The sequence below is a fragment of the Thermobia domestica genome, chromosome 10, assembly GCF_964235325.1.
Source record: "Thermobia domestica chromosome 10, izTheDome1.hap1.1, whole genome shotgun sequence".
Classification (NCBI taxonomy): Eukaryota; Metazoa; Arthropoda; class Insecta; order Zygentoma; family Lepismatidae; genus Thermobia; species Thermobia domestica.
The window spans coordinates 33,894,668-33,922,212 of NC_137463.1; the positions used below are offsets into that span (position 1 = coordinate 33,894,668).

The window sequence follows — 27,545 nt, forward strand, 5'->3', positions numbered from 1 at the left end:
CCAATGACTCACTATAAGAAAGTGAATGGGAATGTTCAATATTATAGGAATAATACAATCAAGTGGAATTATGCCTGTGCAAATTACACTAACACAGAGAATGAAACTAATCAACATTTGAGTTTATTGTGTTGTCAGTGTTGCCAACCTGGTACAAAATGTTATGTTTTCAAATAGCACTAGACATTCACACGTTAGCATATGATTGCTGACATCAAAACGTTCATAAACATGGGGCAGATTCCGCTTCGTTTTCGAAAGATAAGGCGTCCAAGTGTGAAGCCAATTAATTGCACAAAATAGGAAACAACGGATAGGTTCATGGATCACAACCCTTGCATAGGTTATTGTGTCGTTACAAATGAATGCACACTAGAATACCTTACGTATGAAGCCACAAAGTAATTAAATGTTAAAATCCACAAAGTAATGTTATTGGGTGACAATGTTGCTCACTTCTTATAAAGGCCAGAGTGTATTTGCCAGATTGGCAACACTGACAACCCAATAACCCCAAATGTTAATTAGTTTCATTCTGTATGTTAATGTAAATGTATTTGTACAGGCACAATTCAAATTGATTGTATTATTCCTGTAATATTGAACATTTCCATTCACTTTCCCATACTGAGCCATTGGAGGGAGACGATATTTGAACACCCTGTATCTCGGAAACGAAGCAGCATCGGACTCATGTTTATAGGAACATTTTTACTTATTTGGATATCTCCAATTACATCGTCACTTTTGGCCATGCATTTATGTTACACCCTGTATATAACCCATAATAGGATTACTTTGTTCTAAATAACGAACAAACAATTTGTAAATACTTATAAGTAGTTGTATGTCACGTAAAAGAAAGAAAAATAATAACAGTGGTCTAATTTCTGAAATTCTTTTAATGCTAGTTTCAATATATTTTTAAAGAGCTTAAAATCTACTGAATTTAAAGTACAAATTCAGTTTCACTTTTCATTGTAGCATTTACTTCATTAGAAACTTTCGAAGGGTTTACATCTGTGTCACAAGCTGGACTTGAAATTTGAAATTGTATCAGGATGACCAAATACATCATCACTGCACCAGCGACCTGAAAATGCATAGTGAAACAGTGCTCTTTTAACGCAATATTTTCCAAATAGAAATAATTATGCAGAATAGGATACGTAGTAACTCTAGTAAAAGGAATTTTCAAACAATTATTATTAATTCTCCGTGTTCCGACATATCATACAATACAATACGTACAGTACAGTAACACTCAATTGTAATTACATATTAAATCGAGTTGGATACCTTTAGCGGCGTAGCGAGCATTACAAGATTGAAGAGGGGGATGAAACTTGGAATCGCCAAGTCTTGATTTAAAAAATGCCAAGTTTTGATTAAAAAATTGCCAACTGGCCAGTAGTATATTCGTGATATCCAATTTTGTGTAGTTTACTATTGTGCTGCCAAAATGTCTTGAGCCGTGGCAAAAATGCGAACTAAAGATCACACCCTCACACATCGACGCGTTGAGCCAAGCGAGAGAAAGCGAGTGGAATTCCTTCAGCCAATAGCAGCGCTTGCAACAGAAGACTAGGGATCAAGTCAATGTGGTATATTTATACTTATGGATGCCCAAATACGTGAACTTTGTATATCGAAACTTTGAAGTGTAAAAGTGCGCAGAGAGCGGTTTTTTAAATCTTTAGTCCTCCACTCTCCTCCCACTTCGATTTCATGATTTCGCATTCAGCTGAAAAGTATTAAACACCGGTAGGGGAAAAAAACTAATATATAACCTCCCTTTTAGGCGTCCCTCCAACCACACGCCCGGGGCACGTGCCTCGCTTGCTCCCCCCATAGTTGCGACCCTGTGAGTTACATAAATAACATACAATGCTTACTTTACGCTTTGACTTATAAATATTATAAAGAAAGGAAGAATTGCAATTTTTGTTTAACTTCCCGAAAGAAGCAACTACGGGAGTAAAAATAAGGTAGGAAAGGCAACACATTTGTATGAAAATGAAGTGAAACACACTGGTCTATGCTTCCACCCAGTAGGCGTATTGTTTGGAACCCAGAAATGTGACTTTTGGAATCTTGCACTTGGGCTCACAGCGGAAGCAACGAAATCACTTCAAATGAAAATGAAATGTTTGAGTTTTACGTCCAACGCTTATGCCGGTTAGGCTAAAGGAGACGGTGATAATGAAACAATGATTGAAATGGTGGAATGAAGAAAGTGGGAGGAAACGAGAGAAACCCGAGAAAACCCAGGCACACGGTGTCCACAACGAAGTTCACTTGGTGCGAGCTAGGATCGAACCAGGGACTCCAAGTACCAGAGATAAACGCTCTACCACTAAGCCACCGTGGCTCCCTCGAAACGAAATGACTTGACTCACCCATTGTAGCTTTCCTCCTATTGAACAACACCCCCAGAAGCCTACTCTGATTCCATTCTCAAAACAAACATTTGTTCAGTTCTCCCTACTCGAAAAGCCCTGTAAATAGAAAGTCTTACTGCAAAACAGAACTGAAATAAGCTATTGTTGTCCTGTATATTAATATGATGTTTCAAAGTGAAAGGTCTATTCGCTCACAAAGCAGACACAGTTACACATTATATTTACTCTGGTATCAAAATCTACTTCACTTTGACATTTTACTATTATAAAGGTAACCAACAGAGTTCTGCCTTTTTTGTGGAGGTCTGTGTTCAGTTAGCCCCAACACCTTGAGTTGAATGCGAATGGAAGTAAGGCGAACGTCAGTTGTTGCTGTGGATATATCCAACATATACCTGGTTGTGGCAGTTCAGTTACACCGTGAACTTGTGCAAGGACAGAGTGAACATGGAACCTCTACAGACCGTCATCAGGGCGTGTATGCTGTACGAGTTCAAACTGGAGTCAAACGCTGCTACAGGGGGCGGAAGCTGTGCCAGAACTTTGGTGAGGGTATTGTGACTACGTGGACAGTGCAGCGGTGACTTAACAAGTTTAAGGACGGTGACGAAACACTCGAAGATGCATCACGTGCCAGAAGAAAAATACATGTACAAAATGAAGACCTTCAGGCAGCAATTGAGGCGAACAGTGGCCAGACATGTGAGGAACTGGGGCTATAATTCAGTGTGAGTGGAGAAACCATTCGACAGCACCTCCATCAATTTCGGAAACACTACAAGTTAGGTCGATGGGTACCACATGATTTGACTCCGGGCCAGAAGTCAACACGAGTAAACACCTGTGTTTGTTTACTGTCTCATCTGAGGAAGGAGCAATTTCTAGATAGGATGTTGGCATGTGATGAGAAGTGGGTCCTGTACGAAGCTCTACGGCGCCGTCATCATTGGTGAGAATGCCATGAACTGGTTTCAAAACACTGCACCAGAGACGGGTCCTTCTTTGCGCTTGTGGGCTGCTCGCTGAATCGTGCATCTGGAACTGCTACCAGCTTTTCAGAGCATCAATGGAACTGTGTACTGTCAGCAGCTGAGCCGTGTTCAGGAGAGACTCAAAACTCTGGAGCTGGCACTTCTGAATCTCAGAGGGGCCCTCCTGTTACAGACAACGCTTAACCTCACGTGGCTACGGTGACCGGGGACACTATTCTACGCCTTGGATGGGAAACCCTGTTGCATCCACCATACTCCATTATAACCTGTTCCATTCCTTGGACAATCACCTTAGAGGGCACCAGTTAAAATCCCTAGTAGAGGTGCAAACTGCACTTGATAATTTCTTCGCTTCACGGCCCACCAAGTTATTCCGCGATGGAATCCATAGCTTTTCAGACCGTTGGCAGAAGGTCGTCGATGCTGCTGGGGACTACTTTTGATCTTCCAGATATGTCTTAGATAACATATCGATGTTCGAAAGTGGTGGGTGAAAAAGCGACAGAACTTTCTTGGTTACCTTTATAGAAAAAAACTTAAATTTGTCAAATTTACCTACTATACATAATAAAAAGTTTATACTAACCAGTCATTGCCTTGATCTTGTTTTATTAATATCGATTCTTATTAATTTCCACAATCTGCCTATTGTCTTGTATACGGTCTTGTATCAAATGTTTTTGTGTCCAATATTTTACCTGCCAACGAAACGCCTCTTCTGTCTGTCTTTCTTTTAATTTTGCACTCCTCCAGAGCAGTAGCTCTAGATTTCGGTATCCGGGGCGAAGTAGAATTCGCCGCTCCCTACACTCACCTTACCAAGTTTTTTTTTTTTTTTAACATATAAGAAAAACAGCTTTTGTTATTACGATTCCCTGAATTTTTATCAAGCTGCTTAGACAGATCATTGCAACAGTCAAAAGCAATGATTATGTATTCTTTTACAAATAACAACTGTTTTCAAGAGGCTTATTTTGGACTTTTTGTGAAATTTTTCAAAACTACCTTTTGTTGTGTACAAATCCACTTGGAGAATAGTTATGGAAATTTGCAGCTATTTACATTTCATATTATCGATAAATGAAACTTCAATACATTACAAACTATGTGCTTCTAAAATGTTCGAACTGCGTGACAGCAATAATTTCCAGTAATAGACCTAATTGTAAACTTTTGTAATTTTCTTCTGTATGTGAGCACATAAATAGCGTTTTAATTTCTCAATGGCGGTGGAGAAGATGTTTGGCCGCAACATACGTTTGAAATTATAGAAATTACTTAATTTCTTAACGAATGAAAGTTCTGAATGTAAGATTACTTATTATTAATTAACTTATATATATAATGTGTGAATATGTTTTGCACTCACAAAAAATATCCTGGCACTAAAAGTAGTTCTGGAGAAATGAATACCAATAAATTCATTCAAATTGGAAGTATTTCATATGTCAATGGAATAAAAAATACTGGCAGTGATCAGTCTTTGAAAAAGACGAGATTTGTTGAGTTCTGACCCTGCTTCTTGGATCACAACTACCCGTATTCTACAACTGCTTGAAGTTTGAAAATGTTATTATTCCTCTAGTTTACCTTTATTTTTAATATTCCCCTGCAAACTACAGCTTGTGTGTGTCTTCACTCCTCTCATTTTCATACCTTCATTCTCACCGTCGTGATTAATCCGATTGGGTAGAAAAGCGTGATTAATTCAGCAAAACGCTGAACACGTATTTCATACTTTTGACCGTTTCTGATTTTGAAAAACGCTTCTACATACACTATAAGTCATTACTTGGCACCTTGTGTATCACATTCTCATTAACAAATCATATCTGTTTTTAAAGTAATAAGTAAAAACTTGTGACTCTTACGGAAACGTTCAGATTGCGAGCGAAGAGAGCAAGAAAATTTTTAACAATTCTATTTCTTTGCAAACCGACAACAATATTGATTTAATAGTGCGCCAATACTTTTTCGGGACGAGGCGTCGTTTACTCATTTCCAACACTTTTCCTTTCTTCTTACTCGTTCGGCGCCCTCCTATGTTACCGCCCAGGGCGACCGCCCCCATAGCTACGGCTCTGCACACCACATCTATTTTGCTTTGGTCAGTGGTACAATTTCCCGATTTTTCATTAAAGATTCTTCAAAATGTTTAGGACTATCAAATGAACAAAAGTGAAGTGTGATCACTTGTAACAAGTAAAGAAGCTTTAAAAACGAATATATCAATTTATTTCAAGATAGGAAACTACACAAAATTTATGCCAGGTCTAAGGGGATGATCTACCTTTTCTCGGCACAAAAATTTTTATATTGGACCTTATGGGGAGAACATGGCTACTGAATTTCCTCAGTTTCTAAGGAACTAGGTATCTCTAATGGAAAAGAAAAATTTTGCAGATTCTACAGAAGTTTATTAACGGGTTGAAATACTTAAATTGTATATTTGTCTGCTAGTTTAGCAGAAATAAATTATTAAAAAATAAATAAATTAGTTTCTTTTTATACAAATTAAAATATGTCTAACTTTGGAACCAATTATGGTAGAAAGATAAACTTTTTTTTGTTTTATTCATTGAGAAGAAACGACTCTAATAGTTTTAATCACAACCATATCTGATACGCCAATTAAAAAATAGTATTTTAATATAAGTATTAAAGTCCACCTGTCAAGAAGTTTGACGAGGGTAAGGCATCCGCGCCCACCCTTTTCTTTTGTTTTCGTCCCGCGAGATATGAAGGGAAGGGTCTTCACAAATCTCTTTCAGCTATGTACACAGACCGTTTGCACAGCAGGTGTCAATGCGAATGTAAACATCATGTCCTCACGTTCAATAGCCCAAGTTCGGCCACTTTCTCTCTCTCTCTTTTTTTTTTCTCTCTCTTCCGAGGAGGTGTTTCTACCCTGTAAGAAAATTATAGATATGTAGAGAAAATGGTGATCAATTATTTCTGATAGCCAGATGATAGACAAGCATTCTAAAATGCCTTGGAATTCCAAAAATGTATCGACCTTAACTTTACCATCTGGTTATTTTCAGGAGGCAAAAGTTATATTATTATTATTATTATTATTATTATTATTATTATTATTATTATTATTTGGAGTTAGAGTGCAAAGCCACGAAGATACAAATGGCTCCATTGGCTAAACATACACATAGCTGCCCCCATTCAGAACATTCCTTTGTGCGTTAGAAAACATGCTATAACAATGCGCCCCTCGCAAAAAATCTAATTCAACTCTTATTGACCTCAGTAGCGCTTACTAATAGCGTAAATGCTATAAATCAGGCATTTGCAAGTAGGAACAGGGATTGGCCGAATCAGAGAAATCTTACTGTCGTCACGGGTTGTAAAAGGTAATATATGACATTTTCACAAGAAATAATTATCGGACCTACCGTAGTCGGGTCAAGACTCCACTTAGAAACTAACAGGTGCGCTATCCAAAAATACATGTTTCAGAATCCTAAGGTACTCACGCAACAATTTTTTATAGAGGGGCTTTAGCTACGGGCATATAATTTGAAGTAGTCACCAACTACCTCTATAGAAATCATTGCGGAAGTATATCGCAGGATTCTGAAGTTTCGAGTTGGTCTATACTTTTTGTCACGACTAGCTATATACCGTTTATATGCTAGTCAGTGGCGGATCCAGGGGGCAATCGCCCCCTATTCCAGAAGAGGAAACTTTCTTATTTTATATATATATATAAATAAAACCCATCCCAGAGTTTAGAGCTATTAAAAGTATCTGTAAGTAGCAGTATTACAACCCACCGCCCCTCCCAGAAGTCCGTCCTGGATCCGCCCCTGATGCTAGTTTAATACTCTACGTTGAAATGTATCATAACTCTGTCATTTGAAGGAAAAAAAGGAAGGAGAGCTGTTGTGCAACATAACATGGTGTTGACATACTCAACCAAAACGACCAGAATGCTTCATTCGGGTAGGTTCAAGACGATTCTTAGTGCACGTACAGACACAACAGCTGTAAATTCCTGGATATTGTAGAGAGTTGTCACAGGAAAACACAAGAGTAGAAGAACCTCTATTTTGAATTTGGTGGAGAAGATAATAGAGCAGAAACCTAGAGCTGCAGGTCCTTCAAGAAACTCAGGAATGTAAAAGAGAAGAGACCCTAAAAGAGAAACCTCAAACTAATTTCGTGATCAAAGGTTTGCAGTGCTATCCTAGAAATGTTGGATATTACAAGTGTCAATAGTTGAGTAATTGTGTTAGAATCATGTACAATAGTCTATTACAGAAAAAAGTCGATAGAAGTTATTCAAAGAATTCTTGTAATTTGTCAACATTATTTTCAAAGACGTAGCCTTCAATGTGAATGCATTACTAGAAAATAAAGATTATACGGGGGGACAGTCAAAAAGTTCCTGGAATATTATTGTAGCTATTTATTACCAAGTACAATAGTCTATTATAGTCTGCATATATATGTTTGTATGTATGTGTGTGTGTGTGTCGTGGATGAATAGTTACGCTCATCCCTTATAATTAAGGAGTCCCTTGTTTGATTCCCGATGGAGACACAAGTGGTTCGGATCCTACGTTAAGCTGTAGGTCCCACCCATAGGACGTCATTCTGAAAGTATGTTCTTTTCTGCGTATCCTGCTTCTTGTTTCAACTCTTTAGGATAAATCGAGACTAACTGACAGTGCGTAGTCTTAGCGGGGTAAGCGCGGAAAACGAAAAAGTCAAAGAAAACAGGGCTTTGCTCCCTTGTCCTCATATAACAATGCACAGTATGGACACCGTTCCAAATGGGTCTTTTAGAAGTTATCATGGCAACATTTTTGTATAAGACAATTGGTGTGTGTTGTCTGCATGGTTGTCTGGGGACAAAAAGGGCAAACACGTTTTTCAATAAATAAATAAACAAATAAATAAATAAATAAAAGAAAACGTGCATTTTTCAATTCTCATATCCTCGTCATAAGAAGGCACTTAGCGCAACGAGCCTAAAATTTAAATGCTTTGAAAGTTTGTTCTTTTTTGCGTATCCTGCTTCTTGTTTCAACTCCCTAGGACAGTGATGATTTCAGGAGTGATTCTGGGGGGAAATTCTCCCAAGAGCTACGAAATTCACCCTCGGGTGCTTGAGATCTTCGCAGAAATTTCTGTGGAGCACGCAATTTTTTGTCGCTTTCCCCCTCTGTGCATGCTGCCTCCGGAGGAAATGATCTGAAATTAACACTGCTATAGGATAATTAGAGATTGACTTACAGTGCTTAGTATTAGCGAAGTAAGCACGAGAAACCAGAAATATCACAAAAAACAGGGCTTTTGCTCCGCTGTTCCCCCGTAAAAATGCACGGTTTACACACAATACAGATTGGATCTAACAGGGCTATTTAGAGAACGTCTTATAGAGCATTTGGTGTGCAGTGTTGTCTGCGGACAAGGAGGCAAAACCGTGATTTTCATTAAAAAATGGAGTATTTTAAATTTCCCTCGCCCCCTCAGGAGACGCTTCTTCAATGAGACCGTATCCTGCCTCTTTCTCCCATTCTCTAGGCCAATTAGGACTGACAGGCATTTGAATAAGTCCATTACTTGGTTGCCTAGTAATTAGCCATCATATTGGCTGCCATATTGGATTTAGATAAATGTTCTGTCATGTTACCATGTAAAATATGTCTTGTCGTGATGAAAGCTACCAGAAAAAGTAGGTTTCGCTTAGTCCTGAGGAAGTACGCTACATCCTAAAGTAATGCTTGCATATACGCATTTGTAACTTTGTACAGTTAATCGTTAGACAACAGTGTTGCCAGGTTGTAAGGTTTCTAAGTGGCAATAAATAATGCCATATTCATCGGCCTCAAAAACCTATACTTTGACACCAAAATTATCTTTCTAAGTGCCTTGGTGTTCAAGATATCTCTCTCTCTCTCTCTCTCTCTCTCTCTCTCTATATATATATATATATATATATATATATATATATATATATATAGAGAGAGAGAGAGAGAGAGAGAGATTTATGTAGGGCGGCATCCATATTGGAAAATGACGGCTACCAGGAAAACACCTCAAATTTGAAATATATTCCCAAGACATTATAAAAAAAACTTTTTTTTTACGAACACCTGTATATGGGGGCCAGGACTTTACATTGTCGGAATCCTGTGGGGCACCCCTCTGCCCCCTTCCCTTCGCCACTACTGTATGCTATAATATTTGTCCGGAAGGGGTAAAAATCCCAAAATAACAGCGTTTTCTGATATATACTGTTCTTCTCGCGCACTCTAGAATGCATCTTGATGAACTTCCAGAGGTAACGGGGAAAAGAGGATACTTCACACCACATCGTCCAGTCTCTTAGTATGGAACCATTGAGGGAGACAAACTCTATCAAGCTAACAGTATTTGGCAGCTGACAGGTAATCTCAGAAACTGGTCGAGAACCTGTTTTATACAGCCATCCACCCCCTCCATTTCACCATCCCCCACCCTTTCCGCGGCCAAGCTTAGAGTGGGGCGGGACTTACCCTCGTCAAACTTTGACAGGTGGACTTTAATACTTATATTAAAATACTATTTTTTAATTGGCGTATCAGATATGGTTGTGATTAAAACTATTAGAGTCGTTTCTTCTCAAGGAATAAAACAAAAAAAAGTTGATCTTTCTACCATAATTGGTTCCAAAGTTAGACATATTTTAATTTGTATAAAAAGAAACTAATTTATTTATTTTTTAATAATTTATTTCTGCTAAACTAGCAGACAAATATACAATTTAAGTATTTCAATCCGTTAATAAACTTCTGTGGAATCTGCAAAATTTTTCTTTTCCATTAGAGATACCTAGTTCCTTAGAAACTGAGGAAATTCAGTAGCCATGTTCTCCCCATAAGGTCCAATATAAAAATTTTTGTGCCGAGAAAAGGTAGATCATCCCGTTAAAAGAACTGATAATAATTTACAGCAACTGGATAACTAAGTAAATGTTAAACCAAATAAGTCAATTGAACAAAACGGCATTCTTCAAATTGCTAAGTAAGTATTTTAATTTGCCAATTTGTTAAGAAATTGGTAACTTTTGGGGAGAGGCTCCCCCTTAGCCCCTTAACAACGCCCCTGGATACCTTATAGGTCTACTGAGATCCCTCATGATTAGATAGTTAGCGTTCGCACTTTGTGCGCCGCAGATCCGAGTTCAATTTCAGTTGGAGGCTCATGTGGTTGGGATCCCATGATAAACTCTAAGTCCACCTATCATATCATTTCGATGCTAAAAAGGAACTTCAAACTAAACTTTGAAGATCTAACGAATAGCTTTTAGTCTGGATGGAAGTTCGATTTCATAGAAGCGTTCTCTATTAGCCTAGAAACGTAATCACGAGATATAAACTCAGCAATCCGTACTAAAACATTCTACTAGTGAGTACAGGAGAAATTCATGGACAACTGGACGATTGGCACTGCCATCTTCTTGGATAAACAAGATTTCGAGTTGTATTCTTGCATACTCAAAATTTTTCTTAGTTTCTAAATAGAATATTTTAAAATTAAAGTAAATCTTCAGATATTTTAGAATATAAACCATAAAATATGTAAAATAAGATTTTATTAATGTTCTACTTCGCCTTAAATTTAACTCATAGTAATAATAAGTTACGTATGTTCTTATTGATACAAAACAAGCTACTAATAAAATTTGTCATTGAGTTTTATTGGATATTTAATTTGTGACTTCATAATTAACACAATATTCAGCTATCAGAATTTAAAGGGAATTTTAGTTTATTTACAATAAAGAAAACTATTTCGCAATTCCCAATCATTCTCAAGAAAAATGTAAACAAAAGCTAAGTTATCTAAAAAGCAAAATATTTCACAAGTGATATACTTTGATACCATATTTATAAACTACAAAATGGGGCGTTTGAAAACATACCGTATATAACAATGTGTAATCTAAATCAAAGAATCCACAAACACTGAATTTGACTTTTGTATATTGTAGCTGAGAGGAGAACATCTGGAGCTGGAAGGAAACCAAAACATGAGGATTATTAAATATGAATCAAAAATAATTTTGTCTTTTTTTGCCCTTACTGAGCTTACATATCGTCTCTTCTATATTTTGCACTAAGAAGGAATAAAAATACTTATCCTCATGACAATCAAAGGTGTGAAATAAGTTAAATGCGCTTTCCAATAACATATAACATGCTGTGTTACAATGCTTTTCTTAATGTTCTATGATTGACTTTTTTTTTAAATTTTTGCTTTGCTTTGATGTTTATATATATTTCTTCTTAATTCTATTGTAAATCTAAATTTGTGAATTTTACTATTATAAATTTTATTTTATCTTTTGTGTTGATATGAACGAAAAGAGAGAAAATTTCGATATTTAATCGAAGAACTTCAACACTCATTTTTAAAATTCTGTCTGCAATTACAAGAAATAGGTTGCTCAAATAGTTTCCTGTACTATTGAAAACTGCACTCGGATATAGTGAAATGTTTGAGAAGTTAGCAAAGAGAGATAAGATATTGGATCAATTTTTATAGGCATGGAAAAAGTAAAAGAACAATTAGAGATACAGATGAGAAAAATACAAACTGGTAACAATTAAACCGAAATTTGTACCGACAATTCTACAATTATGTACGTTAAGTTGTTTTCTTTTAAGGCATATCCCAGGGTATGTTGGTATGGTGTTAATAGTTATTAGTATTAACTTCGTGCAAATGAGATGTCCGCCTCCAGGTGTATCATTTCCAAAGGCCAAAAGAGGAAAGAAAGAAAGAAAAGTACAATAACAGGTGAAAGAAGACTGTTGTCTGCGACGCGAAGAACTCCACAACCACACATTTCACTAGTCAATCATCAGAAGGATTTCAGTAGTTTTGCCTGGTTTGGGACACTTCGTCAGCAAAATTTTTGGTTATCCCTGCCTCAGGACCCAGTGTCCCTAGCCCAGAGTCAATAACCTAGGGCAACATTGGGGTGCCCTCCTCTAAATTTTGAAAAGGGCAAATTGGCACCACTCCTACATTTTAGGACGGTTTAGTCCAAGAGCTAGGGGAGGTTTTATTTACCCTTGATAGCCAAAAGCGCCATAGTGTTTTTTTCTAAAAGCCTAATACCTATATAATGAAAATATGGAAGTCTTACTAAAAATCAGTGGTGAGGGCATGAAATATGACGTCATCAATATGGCCACCGTCACAATTCAAAGCAGTCTTTAAATGAGGGTAAGTTTCCATTCAATGAAGCTAGAAACTTCGTTCTTGTGCCAATTCAATGGTAATCAATTTGTTAAGTATTACAAGTCACTGCTTTTTACATATATTACCGCCATTTTTAAATATGGTGCATAATTTGCTTAGAATTTAGTTCTTTTTCTTCACTGTATTCATTTCATGGCAAATATCTACTGTATAAAACCGCTAGAGATAGCGGAAAACAGCCTGGAATAAACGAGATGGAGCAGAATTTGACCTTTCCAACGATACCAATATCATTATTGTATTTTAAAAAGTGACTGAGATATTAAGTTTTACATTGATCATAGTGTAGTTCTCGACCTTCAATAATATACAAAGCAAAACACTGCCTTTTGTTCCATTTCAGAGGGAAAGCATTACAACCGATACAAACCCCTTCGCATACTGCTATCACTAGCTTTGCAACGAAGTCACTTTAGCAAGTTCTTACAAACAAGTGACGAAGACATGCTTTTGAATGTAGAAGAGATAAAAGAAGTAATAATTTGTAACCAAAATTTGACAGAGGATACTTTAAAAACAATTTTGAGTAATCACGATGTAACGCAATTGTATGACGAGTACAAAGCTTTCACTGACAAGACAAGAAAAAGTTTGCTTGGTAAAAACTGCACAATTATTTCAAAAATGTATAGATTTTCTTTAGATCATACAGAACCTGTAATGTTGATATGTATATGCAAGCTATAGAAAAAATGTGTCCTATTTTCTTTACATGTAATAGGCCAAATTACGCTCGTTGGATGACAGTACACCTTCTGAAGCCTCTTAACAAGAAAGAGATACGCCCAGGCGCCAGAAAAGCTCTTTCAAAAGAAGGACTATCCATCAAACGCTCTACATATCCATTTCCCCATGTTCCAGTAGACATGGTACTAGAACTAACCGTGGATATGGACGCTGCGTCAAGGTTTGGTGGTATCACAGCATTCGCTGATTCAGATTCTGCCAAAGCAAGATGGATGAAAACCAGATCCACCAGGAGCAAACTTGTGACTCATTTATTAGAACTAAGTGGATTAACACATGGAAAAGACATGAAAGCGGAACTTCATATCTCTAGAATCAACGAGACTTGATGTTACAGAAATTATGAATACTCTGGCTGAAGTTTTAAATCCTTTCTACATTATTGAACCAAACACTCCTCTTTTAAACTTATCCACTGGCCAAGCTATTGTGGATGACATGGAAAATCAGCTGATACAAGGTTATGCAAAAGGTGAGACTGCCTTTGAAACATTTAAAAATAAGTATACTAAGGACCCTAAAAGTGTCGAGAAGCCGATAACAAGAAATATTGCTATAAACTGTGCAAACATTTTAGCCCAAAATACATTTGAGCACAACTCAAAGAAAGTTGAAAACTGTGAAGTGCTCGCGAGATCTTTCTGGGAAGTTACTTTTTCTTGCAGCAGTGGAGAAACGGGGCATTGAAAAAGTGATCGACTATCCACTTACCCCAGCTCCCCTATATTTGGGCCAAATAGGAGGTTATATGAACAAAACTGACAAGAGCAAACCAATGCATGAAGTAGAGAAGTATCAAAAATCAAGCAACGAAAATCCTCATCAAATGCATGTTGTCATATATGATGCAATGTTTGTCATTCATTGTTTGAAATTTCCTAACACTTACAGTGAACTTGCACATAAACTACTAGAAGCAATTTGCAATAATGCACAAATGAGGTTCATCTAATTTGTGATGTTTACAAGACGCCAAGCATAAAGGATCCTGAACATGACCATCGATATGGAACAGTGTTCTGCGGTGACACAGTAGTGATAGGACCAGAATAGAAAACTCCAAAGAAGTCACATGAGTTCTTGAGAAGCAGTTCATTTAAGACGTCTCTTCTTGCCTTCATTTGTAATGTATGGAAGAAGGATGAATACTTGTGCATCCTTGGTGAAATATTATTGTATGTAGGCACTGAAAGCACATGTTGTCAGTTCAGCAAGCAAAATAATGTTATGAATTGCAAAGAGGTTCCTGAACTGAAATGTTACAATGAAGAAGCAGATACACGCATAATTTGGCACATCCAATACGTAGTCCAACAGAACCCAAAAAACAATATCGTCGTTTGATCTTATGACACGGATATATTTATTTTGCTTGCCTATCATCAAAGGCATTTCCAGAATTACAGAGTGTGGATGGATACAGGATTAGCCTCCAATGATACCAGATGGTTAATTGACGTCACTAATACTGCGGAAGAACTAGGTGATGATTTAGTTCTAGTATTACCCGGATTCCACGCATTCACTGGATCAGACTTTACAGCAGCATTCGCTAGACAAGGAAAGGTTAAGCCGTTCGAGATAATGTTGAACAGTGTAATATGCAAGAATTTTTTTCGCAAGCCTGGAAGAATCAGTACATCACGAAAATAGTATGTTTACTAATGTCGAGCAATATGTTTGTTCCCTATACGGACAGTCTCTTTGCACATCAGTCACACAAGCAAAGTACAACCTTTTCAAAACCAAATGTGCTCCTAAAGAGGCACAACAACCTTTGAAGAGGATAGAAAGTATTGATCCTACTCTTCTTCATTTATCTAGAGCTGCTATTCGTGAAAAGTTAAAAAAGAAGTAATGCTGTTGCATTAATATGGAAAAAAGCCAATCAATATAATCCTCACAAAGATATTGACCCTTTACAACACGGATGGTATTTGCATAATGGGAAGTACAAGATTCAGTGGTTTGAAGGATCTGTGTGCCCAGAAAAGTTAGGAATTAAAAATGATGAACATTCAGAAAATGAAGAGGATGAATACAGTGACGACACTGATGAAGACGATAACTGAAATAAAGAGAAGACTGTTGTTCTTCATCGAACGATTTCAATTATTATAGGGAGCATTTATTAATAATAGTGTAAGTTAAGCATTTAAATACATACAATTATTATGCCATTAAGTGATGTATTATTATTATTATTATTACTATAAGTAGTAGTAGCATTATTGATAAACTATTGATCCATAGATATAAAAGGTGTAGGTGTTTCTCGAATACTTCATTTCTACGAATTATCATAATTTAGTATTTACAATTATTTCAGAAATAGAACCAAATACAGTTTGCTTTGTATATTATTGACGGTCGAGAACTACACTATGACCAGCGTAAAACTGAATATCTCAGTCATTTCTTAAGATACAATAATGATGTTGGTACCGTCGGAAAGAACAGATTCTGCTCCATCTCGTTTATTTCAAGCTGTTTTCTTCTATCTCAGCGGTTTCATAGATATTTGCCATGAAATGAATACAGTGAAGAAAAAGAAACTAAATTCCAAGCAAATTATGTGCCATATTTAAAAATGGAGGCAATATAGGTAAACAGCAATGACTTGTAATACCATTACCATTAATTTGGCACAAGAACGAAGTTTCTAGCTTCACTGATTGGAAAGTTACCCTCGTTTAAAGACTGTTCTGTGAATTGTGACTGTGGCCATATTGATGATGTCATATTTCATGCCTCTACCACTGATTTTTAGTAAGACTTCCATATTTTGATTGTGTAAGTGATAGGTTTTCAGAAAAAGCACTATGGCTCCTTTGGATTTTTAGAGTAAATAAATCGCTCCTAGCTCTTGGACTAGTTCCATAGGAACACCCCCTTAAATTTTTAAAACTGCCAATTTAAAAACTTTTGTTTGGTATTATAGGACCGAGGTATGTATCTCTATAAGTTTTATTTGTTCATCGCGTTCCCTTTCATGTATATAAATATTTTCCAAAAAAACACGTAAAATTCGGAGGTTTAAGACACAATTTATCCTCTATCATGAGGTTTTATCACGTTATATGGTTGAATATGGGAGTTCATTCTCTCTAATTGGTACCTTGATACCCCTTCTCAAAATTTGGTAAGGGCGTGCTCGTCTGCCCCTAAATTTGGAAATTGTCAAAAAAATGGTAAATTTTCTCTACAACTCTAATATATAACTATATACCTAGGTAAAGAGCCTAGCAAAATAAGAATGTAAAAACTGACCCCAAGCATATCTGCACCAAATTTACAATATCGATTAACATTTATGAGAAACTCAGTTTCCTAAAGTTTCAGCCCCCCAAGCGCTTTTGGAGGGGTGTTAGGAGGGGGGGGAGGAAAATTAAAATTATTTTTTCTCCTGAACGGCTTAACCGATTTGCATGAAGAAATATGTTAGATGTTCTCAACAAGAGAAAAGTCGGAAAATATTTTTTTTTTAAATTTTTTGAGTTGAAAATTGATCATTTTTTTTAAATTTTCAAAAAAGAAGTTAATGGAAGACTAACTGGGACACCTACAATTTTTGCCAGTTTTGTCTTGAGAGGGTCCCTAACAACATATATTGTTTTTATTTTGTTTGCAAGTGTACCTCATAGTGAAAAAGGCAAATGTACATAGGTCAGCATCTATGTGGTATACGTACGATACACACATATGGATCAATTTCGGTTTTCGTGAACAGAACTGTTGACTGCTGTTCTCACGTTGTTGCTATTGTGTATGATTTATCATATGCGAGATACTTATCGAAAATCATTCGACCAGCCGAAATAGTCAGTAAAATGTTCACGAAAACCGAAATTGTTCCAGTAGTGGACGAAAACAATGATGAGGATTAATTTCTTTTAATTCATTCTTTATTGGATCATATTAAACACACACATACAGTAATACCATCGAAAGAAACTAAACACATAAATATCTATTAACAACAGGCATAATATTAACCAACTGTTAGAAAACAAGAACAATTACTAAACAAAGATCTATATATATCACAGAACATTGATTATGTCCAAAATTAACACAAAATGCTGGAATGTATAATTTCAGTTGATGTACAGCAGTAGCGTAGCCAAGGGAGGTGAGAACATGGTCGAGAATCCACTTCATCCTCAGAGACCAATTACCATTAAGACAAAAAAAACTTGTTATCATAAGATTCCAATGTTATAACAACTTCTTCCCCCCATTCAAAGGTATTAGTTATCCTAGTGGTGTAGAATGTGTAACATACGTATATCACATAGATGCTGACCTATGTACATTTGCCTTTTTTTCACTATGAGGTACACTTGCACACAAAATGAAAACAATATATGTTGTTAGGGACCCCCTCAAGACAAAACTGGCAAAAAAATTGTGGGTGTCCCAGTTGGTCTTCCACTATTTTTTTTTGTTTGTTTTGAAAATTAAAAAAATGACTTCAATTTTCAACCTAAAAGTTTCAAAAAATATTTTCTGACTTTTCTCTTGTTGAGAACATCTAACATCTTTCTTTTCATGCAAATCGGTTGAGCCGTTCAGAAGAAAAAAAATAATTTCAATTTTCCTTCCCCCCCCCCACCTAACACCCTTCCAAAAGCGCTTGGGGGGCTGAAACTTTTGGAAACTGAGTTTCGCATAAATGTTAATCGTGCATACTGTAATTTTGGTGCAGATATGCTTGGGGCAGTTTTCACATACTTATTCAGCTAGGCCTTTTAGTTGTTCCTGCTTATCCCGTTCTGTGGGTAAAAAGTGTCAGATTATTCAAATTGCTATGTGTTCATCACGTGGTCGGTTATTGAACTAATTTATCTTCTTTGATGAGTCTTTGTAACGTTATATGGTTATATAGTTGAGTACAGGAGTTTATTTCTCTTGTAGAACATGGATACATTGCTATTTCCTTAAACACAAACAATTTGCTGAGCAAAACTATATATTCACATTTAAAAATTACATACGTGTTACAGTTTCGCCAACTAACACTCTGGCTTCATCAGACACTATCAAAATTTGGGAATTTATATTGGTTCATCCTTTAAATTTAAGAACAGTGGTAGAGCGTTCACCTCCGGTGCTTGGGGTCCCTGGTTCAATCCCAGCTCGCGCCGTGGACTTTGTGGTGGACAAACACCGTGATCGTGTGTTTTATCGGGGTTCTCCCGTTTCCTCCCACTTTCTTCATTCCACCATCTCACTCATTTCTCATTATCACCGTCTCCTTTAGCCTAACCGGCATAACCGTGGGACGTTATACTTAAAGATTTCATTTCATTTTTTTAAATTTAAGAATTGTCAAAAAATAGAATTTTATACATGTTCTCTACAACTCAAATATATAGTTGTAAATTCAGGTGGTACACCTTGTATCCATGAAGAATGCCAAAGATTACACGTAACTAAATCTTCATATTTTGACGGTAAATTTGAGTTAGCTGATTGTGAACGTAGTTGCCCCAAAAATCTACCAACATGAGGTTTTATTACAAGATATGATCATATAAATAAGTACATTTGTTTCTTTTCCTGAATAGAACATGGGTGCCATGATACACTTGAAATTATAGGAGGGGTCTACCCTTATGTTTTTGAAATTGTCAATACTAAAAATTGGTAAGTGGTCTGCAGACTAAGGTATACACTTCTGTAAACTTAGTTGGTTCATATCGTTTCCTTCTATGGGCAAAAAAGATGCCAAAAAGCTAGGAGTTTTGTGACCTAACTTATCCTATAAAGCGTGGTTAAGTTCTAACATATGCTTATATAGAGGAATACAGGGTCTCATTTTTGTCCATTGGACATGAGTTCCTTGAGACATTCTTCTTAAATCTTTATATGGATACATTGCTCCAATCCTTCAATTTGAGAATTGCCAAAAACAAAATTTGGTATTTTTCTCTAAGACATGCGCATATATTCCTGTAAATTTGAATGATTCACATTGATTCACGTTGTTGAAACGATTGATATGCAACAATAACAATTTTGCACTTTGAACTTTAGTTGTAACTCATAGTTTAAAGCCATTAGTGGAAAGTTATCTTGGTGCAATTTGATTAGCTGATCGCTTTCAAATCTTTGTTTAAATTTCTTTTAAAAGCTTTTTACTTTGAATTATTATTTTTATTTTTTTTTAGTTTGAAAATTTTTGAACCCTAGTATTGTATTTACGACTTATACTTTGAGGTCATTGGTGGAAAGTTATTTAGTTGCAATCCCATTGGCTGCTATTTTCAAATCTTAGTTAAAAATTCTTGGAAGAAATTTAAAAATTTTTGCTTAAAATTTTCTAGTTTGAAAAATTTCTTGACAATATTGTACAATTTGGTTTAAAAATTAGTGAAACATGGGATTGTAGTTACGACTCATACTCTAAGGTCATTGCTAGAAAATTTTAGGACTTGAAATCCGAGAGATTATTGTTAAAACCGATTAATATGTTATAATAACAATTTGACACGTTTTAGTCTCAGCTCATCGTCTAAGGTTCTTAGTGGAAAGCTATCCTTGGTGAAATTTAATTGGCTGAGCACTTCAAAAGTTCTTTAATTATTTTGTTGGAACATTTTTCTATAAAAATTTTGCAGGTTGAAATTTTTTCACTTAAGTTTTTGAAAATTTTAAATTAAATTGTTTTGTTTCAAAATTTTTTCACTAATTTTAAGTTTTCTGAAGATTTTTGTTTATACATTTTGATCACTGATTTTAAATTTTGTTTCAACATCTTTACTTAATTTCTCAAATTTAAACAATTTTTCACTCCTTGAAAAGTTTTCTAAAAGAATGATTAAATGTTTTAGTTTGAAAATTGTTTGTTCCTGTTGGAAAGTTTTTGAAAATGTTTGTTCAGAAATTTTAATTTGAAATTTTTGTTTAAAAGTTTCACTACATGAAATTCTGTAGCTCATTGAAAAACTTATAATTGGAAAATAATCACTTCCAAAGAATTTGTAACTCCAAAATTCCAATCACAATTCCTATTTTCGATAGTTCCTAAATTTAAGTGGTAGGTCAACAGATCCTTCATAAATTTTGAGAAGGGAGTACTACTGTACCCATGTCCTATGAGAGTAATAGAACCACATACTAAACTATATAGCGTAATAAAGGCTCACTAAAAATAAATTAAGTCAATACGAACCACATGGTGAGCAGATGGAAATACAAATAATTTTCATTTTTACGAATAGAAGGGGATAAGCAGGACTAACAAAATTAACATAGTTATATATTCGAGTTCAAGAAAACCTTTACGAAATTTTGTTTTGTGATAATTTCCAAATTTAAGGAATAGGTCAACACATTCCTCCCAAATTTTGAGGAGTGAGCATCAATGTATCCATGTCCTAAGAAAGAGAATGAAAACCCTGTATCCAACAATATAACGTGATAACACTTCATTAAAGAGGATAAATTAGGTCAAAACCTTTGAAGTTTACACTTTTGGAAATTTTTCACACATGAAACGAGACTAGTAGAACCAACCGAAACCAACCAAGGCACATACCTTGGTCCTACACTACCAAATCAAATTTTTGAATTTGGCAATTTTCAGAATTTAAGAGGTGGTCTTATGTATCCCAAATTTTAGGGGTTTGATATTATACCCTTGCCAAAATTTAAAGCGTGTTTATATGTTGCCCTAGATCATTGACTTGGGCCCAAGGACTTTGGATCATGAGGCGTAGAAACGAAAAGTTTTAGCTCACGACGCGTCCAAATGTCGGAGTAAATGTCGGAGTAAATGCAATGGGAAGAAATACGATAAACTTTCAAATATATTTTCTATAATAAATAAGATATATTAGTTTTAATAATCATAGTAATATTTTAGTAATAACATTGAAATGACGAAAATGAAACCAAACGAAGCGATCAAAGTAGAAAACAGTAATATGAGTAATAGTGTTAAAATATTTTTCTATAACAAAGAAGAAATGAATTTTATTAATAATAGTGTTAAAAACATGTGAAAATATTAAATAATATGAAACGATGAAAGAAAAGAGTAAAATGAAAAGTTTAGATAAATATGCACTAATTGAATTGAAAAACCTTTTGAAACAATAGGAGATAAGAGGTTATTCATGACTAAGAAAATCTTAACTAATTAACATTATTAAACAAGAAGAGCTACAACAACGGTAAACAGACTTTTAAAGAATAAATATAAGAGAGATGAATTATAGTAATAGTAGTAATACTGCTAATAGTGGAGTGTGAAAATTAAATAAAATAATTAAAATAAAAACTAGAACGAATAAACATACTGTAGTCGTCGAAAATATATGCGAAGAAAAGAAAGATAAAAGTAACTAGGAATAACTACGAAAATTGTTTGTTCCTGTTGGAAAGTTTATGAAAATGTTTGTTTAGAAATTTTAATTTGAAAATTTTGTTTATAATTTTCACTACATGAAATTCTGTAGTTCATTGAAAAACTTACAATTGGAAAACAATCATTTCTAAAGAATTTGGAATTTCAAAACTCCAATCACAATTCCTATTTTTGATAGTTCATAACTAAGAAAATCTTAACTAATTAACATTATTAAACAAGAAGAGCTACAACAACGGTAAACAGATTTTTTACAGAATAAATATGAGAGAGATGAATTATAGTAATAGTAGTAATACTGCTAATAGTGGAGTGTGAAAATTAAATAAAATAATTAAAATAAAAACTAGAACGAATAAACATACTGTAGTCGTCGAAAATATATGCGAAGAAAAGAAGATAAAAGTAACTACGAATAAGAAAAGCTGAAAACCTCATTGAGCAAAATGAAGATGGAAAGAGCAGATAACACTACATTTGTACAAGAATGTTTTGAAGGACATAAAGTGAAAACAGAAACATCACCAATAGAAGTAAAATACCAAGATATAGGATTTAAATCACGATTGGAAGTATGGAAATTTGCAACAAGGTTTAGTAAATCAAGTCTGTTAGAACGCAACATTAACTCAGTGTTAAAAAATTTTTTTTAAAATATAATTAACCTTAAAGAAATATATTTCGTTAAATGCTAATCTTTGGACGAGCTATCAGTATAAGTGAAGAAATTCAAAACTTTTTCTTTAATACTGAAAATCGAGAAATACATCTATCGACTAATTTAAAAGAAGTAATTACTAATACGAAAGAAGTATTAAGAACAAGAAAAGTTAATTTCCAATCTAAAGGTTCTGCCTGGCTTCTTATGAATATGAACTCTTTATAACTAGCAATTGTTAAATAGGCACCATATAAACGATCATCATACGTAGAAATAGCAAAATAAATTTAAAATAAACAAGTGGTCATTAATGTAAAAAACGAAGATGAAAAAGGCATTTTATATTCAATATAGAACCATATAATCTATAAAACCTTATGCCGACGAGTACCAAAAAGCGATGAAAAACTGAAAATTCTAGAAGATAAACTAATGTTCAGTTTGTTGTAAGATTATATATTTCAAACAACTAAAGAAAACTTGACATTTTCATTAATGTATACGCATATGATAAAGATCATTATATCTACATATCAGACTCAAAACAAAAAATACAACTATGTAAATTTATTATATACTAAAGAAAAAAATATGTCACATTACTCTTAGATTTAAAGTTTGTCCAGATTAGTTTCATCTCAATTAAGTAAACGTAAAGAAAAAATAAATATGTGACAAATGTTTGTTATACTCTCACTTACAAAATGCACTAAATAAATATGAGCAAGATTGTTAATCGAAATGAGTCAGTAAAGATAGAAATACAAGAAGTACATAAATTTGTTAACTTAAAAATATCAATATACTATTAAAATGATATAAATGATTTGTGCTGATTTTGAATGTTTATAACACAAGAGTATGGCTATGAAAGAATGTTATTCATAAAATAAGCCATATACGAAGCCATATCAAAAACATATGTCATCTTAACTTTGCTACCACATTTTAAACAGTAACGAAAATGATACAAATAGGTGGTATATAGAGGTAAAAATGCAGCTAAGAACTTTATAAGAAAATTGAAGAAAGAAGTCAGACAAATACAAAATATAAAATTAATGGAAAATCAAATAAAAAAGTTTAATAAATTTGAACGTTGTTCATACTGTACAGAAAAGATACAAAAGAAAAGTCAAACACCACAATCATGTATCAGGAAAATTTGTATCTCCTCTTTGTAATAATTCGAATTTAAAAGTTAAAGTTCCAAAATTTGTTCCAATTATAATACACAACTTAACCGGATACGATTTACAATTCTTTATAAAAGAGCTTGGATGTAACAAAGAAAATAATTTATTAACTAATAATTGAGAAGATATATATATCTCATCCAGTAAAATGTAGGAACTTAAAATTTATAGAATCATTTAGATCTATATGTTCTAGTTTAGACAAATTATCATCAAAATTAACAACAGAAGAAATGTTTCATACGTAACACTTTCATCCTGATCAAGAGCAATTTAAGCTCGTTATAAGAAAAGTGTTCATTCCTACGATTATGTTAATGATTGGAATAAAGTTAGAAATAGAACATTACCATCAAAAGAAGCAATCTTCAACAAGTATAACAACAGAAAAATCAGTGATAAAAACTGTGAACATACAAAGACGATTTCGGATAAATTTAAGATAAAAAATTTTGGAAAATGTCATGACTTGTATTTAAAAATAGATATGTTTTACTAGCAGATATGTTTGAAAACTTTAGAAAAACATATATAAAACCTTTGGACTTGATTCTCAATAGTATATGACAGGTCCAGGTTTAGCTTGGGATGTTATGTTAAATATGATGTAATGTTAAATATGAATTAGAAAGAGATGTTGAATATCCAAAAAATACATGATCATCACAGAGACTTTCTTAGCTACTCAAAATATGTGTCCACTTGCTGAAAACACCTAAGCTATTAGCAATTTTATATTATAAAGAAAAACATGTTATCCACTATTGATACCTAAAACAATGTCTGTCACTTGGAATAAATTAAAGAAAATGTTCGAATAATAGAGTAGATAGTCAGATTGGTTAAAGAACTATATTGAGCTAAACGCAGACGGCTACAAAAGCAATAAACGATTTTGAAAAAGATTTTAATAAGTTGATGAACAAGCCAGTGTTTAGGAAGACACTGGAAAATATTAGAAAAATAATTAATAGATACGCAAATTTATAGATTCGAACTACCTTAAATAAATAAAAAAATACTAAACTAGTACATGGTCAAAAGAAGTATGAGAAGCTTGTAACAAAACCAATCTATAAAAGCACCATAGTGTGTACAGAAAAATTAGTAGCTCTGTATATGAACAAGATCAAAATATTATTTAATAAACCAATCTATGTAGATATGTCGATTTTAGATTTGTCAAAATATTTAATGCATGGCTTCCATTATAATGTGATGAATCCAAAATATCAAGACAAAGTAGAAATATAGACACGAATAGCAACATTTATCATATTCAAACGAAAAATGTTTATGAAGATATGAAAAGATTTATTAATTACTTCGATACAAGTGATTATCCGCAAATTAATAGATACGAACTCCTCAAATAAATAAGAAAATACTTGGTAAAATGAAAGATGAAGCTAAAGGAACAGTTATAGAAGTATTTATAGGATTAAGATAAAATGTACTAAATTATAGCACCACAGATGGATCTAATAAGTAAGAACTTTAAAAGTAAATTTGATAAAGAAATGTGTTGTAAAAAGCGAAAGTTGTTAAGAAAAATATATTATACAAGAAGCTCACACTTAATGAATATAAATATGCCCGTTCAATCAAAGGAAATATTACGAGATGAATTTAATTAGAAATTATAAGTACGTGTTATATTGTGTAGAACTTAACAAACTCGCCATAATTGTATAAATGATAAAAGATGTATATTAGAAGATGAAATAAACACCTTGCCATAGGATCATTATAAGATAAAGTAAAGTATAGGTAGTATGTATGCAGTTATAGTTGATATAAGTTATTTATGTTTAAATGTCATGTACACATAGTTATAGTTTTAGATATTAGTTCTTTATGATTGAATGTCATAAAGTTATATGAACAGCTCAATATGCTCCTGAGCTCCTCCGTGGCTAAGCGGCTAGCGTACGCGCCTTTGGCGCGGGAGACCCGGGTTCGATTCCCGGCGGGAGCTCATGTGGTTCGGATTCCACGTTAATCAGTAGGTCCACGTCTCATATAGCCTCGCTGCTGAACGGGACGATAAACACAAAATCAACTCAATTCAACTCAACTCAATATGCTCCTCAGCAACTTAATAGACAATTTAACTCAATACGTTTTTTCGTAAAATGTGTTTATGAAATTTTATGTACAGTATAAATTCACTTAAAGTGGCACTGGAGCCGGTAAGGTCCAGAATTTCTGAACCTTGTTTTAATACCAACCGGTTTTATAATTTAATCAATCTACTTTAGTAATAGAAAATTGGAGCAATATTTTCTTAAAATGTGTTTGTGATTTTTATATATAAATTTACTTGAAAATTTGACGGTGCAGGTTTGTTCTAGTTTCCCTATATATCTATTACTAATATATATATTCTAAGAAAAATATTCTCTACACTAACGCTCAGAAGTGTACGCAAACACGTCTGTACATTCGAAGAGGTCTATGCTTCATATATTTTTTTACAAAGCATTTCAAAATCATTATCCTTTCATTGCACAGAAACTTTCGTTTTCTTAAGATTGTTATTTTAAAGTTCAAGTACGAACATTTCATTGAAGCTACGTATTTCCTGAGTTTCTGTACTAAATATTTCCCAAAAATATTTTCTTTTATTTACATTGATAATAAATATACCATTTGGCTTGATATTTACTTCTTCTTTAGTTTCTGCATCCAGGTTTCGATTTTGTAGTTGGTGCACCAGGATTCCAATCTTTTTTGCCTGAAATTAAGGAATTCATATGGATTATCAGGAATATAAATCACAACATTCATAACTTGCTCAATTTCACTTGTATAGAGTGTCCTTGAATATTTTTTTTACGAAAATTGTTTTCCACATCTGTGTTATACAGTAAAGCCCCTCAATAACGGACATCTTCCTAACATGAACATATTTTTGGTCCGGCAAAATTGTATCATTACGGGAGATAATTCTCCCACTCACGAACACTCTCAGAAACAAACACAGACAGATTTATTTTATTCAAAGCGGTTAAGTAACTCCTCCGTACTGGGGAGGAATTATCCTCCGTTCTCAGCATTTAGCACAGAAAATACTTTCTGCAACTTGAAAATAAATCTGCGAAGAAGCAAGCAGACATAAAATACCTTTCCCGCAAAAATGTATCTCTTAAATCAATAAACTTATTTACCATTACACAGAAGAGCTGCAAGTTGAACTCGAAATCCCTTTTTCCAATAAATTAATTTCTGATTGAAAACTTTAAATGATACTCTTGTTTTATAAACTTGGAGAGCCAGCCATATGACTAAAGATTCTATGTGGAATTTCTTTCTTTCCCTGACATATTTACTCCTCTCTCCTTTGATTGTTGCATCTCCTGCAAATTCAAAGATTTTTAAGTTCTAATGTTTTATTATAAAATTTCAACGATGAATATCATTCCTATCACTCTGTTCCGAGACCCCCCTGAGTAATTCGAACATTGAGTACAGTATTTCGATTTTAGCCTATAATTACATTTGTAAGAAGTTACTTCTACTGCTTATAATATGATTACTACATGATATGTAAGTAATCTAAATTTGTGTAACTTCTCTGTAACATATACCTCTCATTTACGGACAAATAATCATGTCTCATCAGTGTTCGTTATTGAGAGGTTTCATTGTACTCCAAAATGTTCATGCGTGCTTTAAAAGTGAGTTTTGCGCTACAAGAAGGGAGAACTACCTAATTACGTGTAAACTAATTGTCAAGGAGTATAGAAATATAAGATTCTTGAATCAGAATGTATGAATTATTGTGGTATATTATAACTTACATCCATATTTGCCTTTCTTAATAATAATAATAATAATAATAATAATAATAATAATAATAATAATAATAATAATAATAATAATAATAATAATAATAAT

General features: G+C 34.0%; 1 long non-coding RNA gene across 1 annotated transcript; it reads right to left on the reverse strand.

Moving 5' to 3' along the window:
- Positions 1 to 929: 929 nt before the first annotated feature.
- On the reverse strand, positions 930 to 26,475 carry LOC145661959 (uncharacterized). Its single transcript, XR_014126917.1, has 3 exons — positions 26,314 to 26,475; positions 11,322 to 11,411; positions 930 to 1,093 (listed from the first exon to the last, which is right to left on the reverse strand). It is a non-coding gene; the product is annotated as an uncharacterized LOC145661959 (long non-coding RNA).
- Between the last annotated feature and the right edge of the window lie 1,070 nt (positions 26,476 to 27,545).